General features: G+C 45.2%; 2 gene segments (V, D, J or C); one reads left to right on the top strand and one right to left on the bottom strand.

Annotated features, from left to right (window-relative positions):
* Positions 1–5,027: 5,027 nt before the first annotated feature.
* Positions 5,028–5,844, bottom strand: LOC311118445 (Ig lambda-1 chain C region-like). The segment is given in 2 exons: positions 5,838–5,844; positions 5,028–5,347 (listed from the first exon to the last, which is right to left on the bottom strand).
* An 893-nt stretch (positions 5,845–6,737) lies between these two features.
* Positions 6,738–7,283, top strand: LOC311118447 (putative non-functional immunoglobulin kappa variable 6D-41). The segment is given in 2 exons: positions 6,738–6,789; positions 6,952–7,283.
* Positions 7,284–7,758: the final 475 nt, after the last annotated feature.

Here is a 7,758-nt window from a genome sequence, read left to right on the forward strand (position 1 = left end):
CCATTACTTCACCTCCATATAGAAACCACCCCTTTACTACCATACCAATGACCTTCACCTCTGGAATGTTTAGATAGAAACGCATTGTGTAGAACAGACATCATTATCTGCCAAATAGAACATGGAGTGTTCGCTCTTTTCATTGTATTTCTATCTTTAATGTTCGAAACATTTCACCTCACTGAATGCAGCCCTGATTTGCATGGTCAGGGTGGGAGGGTTTTGCTTCTCCGAGAATAGAGCAACTCTGTCCACAGGGGGGCGGAGAGAGATAGCGAGAGAGCGAGAGAGCGAGAGAGCGAGAGAGCGAGAGAGAGAATTTGAGTTTTAAATAATCTTTATTGGGTCTGGGAGCCCACCACACAATAAATACTCATACAAAACCGTATTTACACATCAATTAAAAACACAACTCCAATTCCTCCTCCACAGTAACTGAACACAACAGCCTCTGAATACCCCATATACCCATAAACAGATCAATATTGTTGACAAGTTTATAATAGGCAAACTCAACCCTTAGTCTCGCTGCCAACATTCCCTCCAGCATTCCCACCACATCCACAGACCCCTGTCCCCGAATACTGTTCTTTCGGGTCTTCCATATCGCTAATTTTGCTGCCCCTAACACAAAATTAAGCAACACAACTACACCTTTCTGACTAAACCTGTACTTTGGCCCAAATATATACAGTTGGGAAGAGAAAACCTCTCCCAACGTTGAGAACCAATTAGTGATCAGGTCAATCATCCCGACCAACCTGGGACACTGTAAAAACAGATGTGCCAGAGTTTCAGACTCAGCACAGAATGGACACCCCTCCCCAACAGTAGGATCCAGGTGCACCAGATACATGTTGGTGGCTATGGCTCCATGTATTATCCTCCATTGGAGGTCAGCTGTCCTCTTATCAATAGGCAGTTTGTATAATGATCGCCAACAGCCTTTTGGGGAGGCACCTGGACCAAGCACACCCGCCCACCTCGTCGATTTTACCCCTTCCAGGGAAGAGGCATGGGACACCTTTACACATATTCTGTACATGGCCTTCTTTCCCACCTCCTTGAACTCCCCCAGCTCCGGGGTATCGAAGGAAAGCAGCATCCCCACGTCCTCCTCGAATGCCCCCGCCGCAGCACTAACAATCAGTGCAGGGAACACATAATCCAGACCCTCCTTCCACCGATCAGAATTGGAAGTGTCAGTCACATACTGCAGATGAAGTACTGGCAAGGAGTCACAGACCTCAGCGACGACCTTCCTCAGTAGGCGAGACGATCGGATCCCCGCTCTTTCTCCCAGCTCCTCCAAAGACCTATTCCTGTTCCACATCAGATGACCCAGCTTAGTACACCCCACGCCTAACAGGCATGAACGTAGGCTAGCTGAACCCAGAACACGGGACTGGATGGCAGTGTTGTGAAAAAGAGGCTCTTCAAAAAGCCACATCCCTGGTGGCGTGCAGGCCTTACGGGACTTGACCAGAACTCTCCAAGCCTGCATAACAGACTCATAAAATGGAGTCAGGCCAGGCAACTCACCCCCCTCCAGCTTTAAGAGGAAAAGGTGCTTGTCTAAGCCCAAACAGCCCGCTCTCCTCATCAATGTGTAGGCTGTGTCAACCTAGCTAGAACCGTCACTGCACAACAGTCTCTGGGCTGCTTGAAGCCGGAAAGCCATGATCCTGGAAGAAATGTCCACCAGGCCTTGCCCACCCTCGTGCAGTGGCAGGTACAGGGCTGAAGCTTTAATCCAATGTTGTCCAGACCAGAAGAAATTGACAAGGGTCCTCTGAAGCTCTTGTATCAGACCCTTTGGTGGCTGTAAAATCATTAGTCTGTGCCACAGGGTAGAGGCAGCAAGATTATTAGCTACCAGTACCCTTTCCCTATAAGACAGCTGGGGCAGCACCCATTTCCACCTAGACAATCTGGCACACACTTTCTCCACTACACCCTCCCAGTTCTTTTTCTGAAAGACATCGGAGCCTAGAAAAAACCCCAAAGTCATCATCCCATCTCTGCCCCACTGAAGCCCCCCTGGTAACCGTGGAGCGGACCTCATCTGAAGCTGGCCTGCCCACAGCGCTTCACTCTTTCCCCAATTGACTCTAGCTGAGGAGGCCCCCTCATACACCTTTAAAGCGTCTGAGAGAACCTTAACATCCTCACCCCCTGTAATAAAAACTGTCACGTCATCTGCATACGCAGACAGTGCTATCGTGGGACCCTTCATTACACCTGGCACAGAGAAACCAGTAAGCTTTGCTCTTAAAAAACAAAGCATTGGTTCAATCGCCAGACTATATAACTGCCCTGAAATTGGGCATCAACAGTAAAATCCACTGTACAGTTCCAGTCCCCCCCTAAAACCATACACCCCTCTTGGTCACACTGTCTTAAGGTTTCCTTTATTTTATCAAAACCAACAATACGCTCTGTACCCTCATTAGGAGCATAAACATTCAAAAAAATAAAAAAAAATAACCATAACATCCACCTTGACCAATAAAACCCGACCCTTGACAATCTCTGTTGTAGATACCACAGTCACCCCTAAGCCTGAAGAAAACAAGATTGCCACCCCAGCACTGAAATTAGTACCATGACTGAGTATTTCTGCCCCTCCCACCACATACCCCAGTCAACCTAATTTTCCTCATCACTATGTGTCTCCTGTAGGAAAACTACATTAAGCCTTTTCTGTTTTATTACTTCTAATACCCAAGCCCTCTTATTCCTGTCCCTTCCTCCATTAATATTGAGAGAACCTACCCTTAGTACCTCCATATAGAAAAGAAAAAGCAGAAGATACCACAGAGAAACCAGACAAAGAGAATAGAACACCCTATGAGGCATAATCATCATCATTATTTAAATTTTCTCTTAACCTGACCACGTTTCCCACCACCTTTTGCTGCTGCAACAGCAGTAACAAATTTCCTCAAGCGAAACCGCTTCTTCTCACTCAACTGGTCTAACCCCACCGTCTTCTGTAACATCACAGCTGACCTCACAAACGTATCAACATCAAAATAATCTGCCAATTTGACAGATTTCCCAAAAGTCTGATCCAGAAACCCATTTACCTCCTCTAGATCGTAAATTGAGTCCTCACCAGCTGATATCGTATCAAGAGAGATATCCATATCCTTCTCCTGATCCTCCTCAACTGAGGCCACAGACCACTGACTCCCCTCTACCACATCCCTTTCAACACTCCCCACTTGCACCCCATCACTCGTACCAGGCATCTCCTCCACTACCTGGGAGACTAGCCCCACCTGAACCCCATTACTCGTAGTGGGCATCTCCTCCACTACCTGGGAGACTAGCCCCACCTGAACCCCATTACTCGTAGTGGGCATCTCCTCCACTACCTGGGAACCTAGCTCCACATGAACCCCCCCCTGTACCCCAGCACTCATAGTGGGCATCTCCTCCACTACCTGGGAGATTAGCTCCACATGAACCCTCTCCTGTAACCCATTACTTGTAGTGGGCATCTCCTCCACTACCTGGGAGATTAGCTCCACGTGTACCCCCTCCTGTACCACAGCACTCGTACTGGGCACCTCCTCACCAGTCTGAGGAAATGGCCCTTCAGATCCATCCTTACCTTCTACAACAATTTTTTTCTGCTGCATAACATTTCCCTCTGGTACAAGTTGCACCTCTGTGCCCTCAACACGGACAACTTGTTCCTCAGCAACAGATGCGTGTGGCTGCTCTACCACTGTCAGCCCACCTCTTCCTACATCAGTGGGCCCAGGCGTTACGAGGACCACCTGCGCCCCTCCCTCTGCCTTCTCCCTTTTCGGGCAAGCATGTCGCTTATGACCAACATCCCCACACTCAAAACACCGTTGACTACCCGTACTAGCATAAACCATATACAGTCTATTGTCATACTTGACTTTAAACGATAACTCCAAAGTCTGCTCCGGTGAGTCCAAAAACATAAACACCTGTCGCCGAAACGACATAACCTGTTTCAACGCCGGGTGTTTACAACCCAATGGGACAACCTTAATTGAACTTGCAAACTTCCCAAACCGCAATAACTCGCGCTCCAATAGCTCATTTGGAATAAACGGCGGTACATTTGAAATCGTTACCCTTGTTGACGGAGAAAAAAGCGGCGTAACTTGAATAAACATTCCTTAAAGAAAACGCCATGCTCAACCATACGATCAACAAGGCGCTCTTCTTTAAGAAATACCACCACCGCTTTATTCATCCGTGACGCATAAGCAACATTCTCATATCCTACCTTCTCTCCTACGGCGACCAGAACCTCCTCCACTGTGACAGTAGCATCAGTAACACACCTAAAGCCGTGCCGAAGTGACAGGGACGGCGTCCCCACCAAAATCAGGGTAATTTCGAAACGAAAAACAATATACTTAATTCTACCACAACAAGAAAATAGAAATAATAACCTTAATCATGCATAGAAGAAAAAAGGATATCACCAAGAAAAAGAAAACCCAGGATATCTAACTCTACACAACACTCGCACTTAGCACTCACTCAAACAATTCCCAGCATGCACCAAACACTCCCAGCATGCAGAGAGAGGGGGAGACTGAGCGTGAAACAGCAGAACACCTACAACAAACAGTCACTATAGGACAGATGACATATCTTGCTCACACTTGGAGGAGAAATATAGTTATGACAAAAACTACAACCTAGCTGTAGCTACATTTCCATTCATTGTCACAGTAAATAAATGAGTCAACTAATCCATCATGTTATTTTCCAAATCAAACTTTATTAGAACTGAGGCAGATAGAACATCACAGTACCAGTCTGAGTACAGATCACATAGAAGTCTCCTCTACTCTATACAATACACATTACTACCCAGACTGTGGTCTCCCCAGCATACTAGAGTTTACTCAGGACACTACTCTACCACTCCAACACACTACTACTGCTCCAACCAGGCCCCAGCCCAGACCAGAGCCTCGTCTACTCCTGCTTCCCCAGACAGAGCTCCTGTTGTGGGCCTCCCGTAGACCCTAGCCCAGACACTGGCTCCTGCGAAGGGGGGAGGCCTGGATGTGTTGGAAGTGGGAGACCCTGCAGGTGTAGAGCTCTCCCTGCTCCCAGCCTGCCTTGCTCAGGGTCAAGGTGCTGCTGCGTCTGTAAAGGCCTTCCTTCTCTTCTTCTGGACTGGTCACGACCCCCTTGCTCACCTCCAGCCCGTCCACCTCCCAGCTCACCAGCGCCCCCTGAGGGGAGTAGCCAGTCAGCAGGCAGGCCAGTGTGGCAGAGCCCCCAGAGAGCTGCTCAGAGGAGGGGGGGAGCAGAGACACTGTGGGACTGACAGTAGGACCAGCTGGAGAGGAGAGAACGTTTTAATGTTACATTCCAGAGGAGAGAGAAATAGAGTGCTCTATAAAATGCATAACTTATTAAGGTTCACAGAGAACACAACACCACACAACTGAACAACAATTACATAAATGCACAATAAAGTACATCACCATTGCTCATTTGTTATTTAGCCATGCATTTGCTCAGCCTATGAAATATATTTGCTGTAAAAAGGACAAGGACCCATTGATTAAACAATCTTATTGCCCAATATCACTGCTAAATGGAGATATGAAGTAACTTTATACTCTACTGTGCGTTGTGGTGCACCTTCCGTGTTCCATACTCCGCTAACGCGTTTGTGCCGTTTAAAGAGGCAATCTGCTGTTCAAACAACAACAAAGCAGCCAACCCCACCAGTGTTTTTGTTTTGGTAAACAGCTGAGGGATGGAGCTTGAGAAATGTAACCTCTCTCAAATTCATAGACAGAGCTATGGATGCAAGGACTGACCATCCATAAGACACAAATTATCATTTCAACCATGTTGTGAGGCTAAATAGTGTTTGTTTAAAATTATATTGTTCACAAACGATTGAGTAAAGCATGATGCTATTTTGGGTTCTGATAAGAGTATGGTAGTTCAACTAAGTTTGTGAAGCGTATAAAACAATGTTTCTATTTTTCAAGAATCAATGGGTATATATATCATTAGTTTAAAAGTCACAAAATGAATATAGGAATCGCAGATTGCCCTTTTAAAGTCGGTCCACTTTACCATAATATCAGACAAGAAAACAAGGTTTGAACTTTTTCTGCTATACTCATAAAGCATTACACATCTTTACACACAATTACAGTATCAGTATTTTAATATCTTAATATAGGAAATATTATAGCAAGTAATTAGCATGTTTTATCATTTACATTACATTTTAGTCATTTAGCAGACACTCTTATCCACAGCATCTTAGTGCATTTATCTTAAGATAGCTAGGTGGGACAACCACAATAATTAAGCACTTTATGTACCTATATCAAACCCCGAATAATGAAGTCACTGATTTGAGCCTCTTCAATGTCTCTTCACCCAAATTCACTGCAAAATGTTTTTTTTATCCAATGATGTCATATGTTATCATATTGCATATGGGCAGAGTGAGACATTGTCATTTACGGCAAATATCAATATTGGCAATTGTGCCATTTTACTGTCAACAACAGAAATATAAAGCAATTCACATGATTATTATTTGCAGATTTATCATCTGTCCTGAGGTGGGGTATTTCCATAGAGAAGGTGCTTTGCATTGGCAGCTCATGCTTCAGTGCTCTGGGAGTGTTTATAGCCCTGGGAGTTTCAAACTGCAGGACTGAGAGCGCTCCTTCAACACAACAGAAACCACGACAACCATGACTCTGATCACCATCTTCATCTGGACACTGGTCTGCTGCTGCCTCAAAGGTCTGTTGTTTTCTAACTCTTACAATGGAAAAATGACATATTGTTGAGTACCTTGTATAATCATTCAAATGGCTATCAATTACTAAATGTCCCTGCATAAAATATGATGAAATATAAATGATCTCTTATTTGTACTCGTTGATCAATATTTTTCCTCTTCAGGATCCAAAGGTCAGGTGACTGTGACTCAGCCTCCTGTAGTGACATTCTCTCCAGGAGACCCCGTCACTCTGACCTGTACAACCAACCCTAAAGTGAACAGAGACAGTGATGGAGATTATGCGTTCTGGTATCAACAGAGACCTGGAGAAGCTCCCAAACTCCTGATAAAATATGCAAAGAAACTGCTAGATGGGATTCCTGCTAGATTCAGTGGCAGTGGGTCTGAGAGTGACTTCACTCTGACCATCAGTGGAGTCCAGGCTGAAGATGCAGCAGTTTACTACTGTCAGAGTTTCCACTATCTCAATAGTAAACGTTTGTTCACACAGTGATTTAGAGCTGTACAAAAACCTTGTGTACAAAATGACACACATCACTGGTCCACTGAACACACAACTAAGGGTCTTGTTTTATGACATCACCAAGTATAACCACTTTACTAACTCACAGAAATAATGGTTACAAACTAGTTTCATAACCCTCCCTACCTCCCATGGCTACAAATATCATCCTTATCAGAAAGATACAGGTGAAATAGTCTCATTGAGGGATGAATAATCAATTTCATGTCCACATAAAATCATGTGTGAAGCGTAAAAGTTGGTGTGCCTCCATGCTTGGTAGATCAACCAGACACACAGCTGGCCAACACTTCTGTGCAGCAGTATAGTGTGTGTACATGTATGTGTTTGACAGAGAGAGAGTCCTGTAAAACAGAAACTTAGATTTGCGTGGCTCCTCTCCCAGAATAGAGCAGTACACTCCCCAGATGTTCCCCCATCCTTAACACCACACCAGAACTAGACC

Source organism: Coregonus lavaretus (assembly GCF_964263955.1).
Source record: "Coregonus lavaretus genome assembly, contig: HAP1_SCAFFOLD_2250, whole genome shotgun sequence".
Classification (NCBI taxonomy): domain Eukaryota; kingdom Metazoa; phylum Chordata; class Actinopteri; order Salmoniformes; family Salmonidae; genus Coregonus; species Coregonus lavaretus.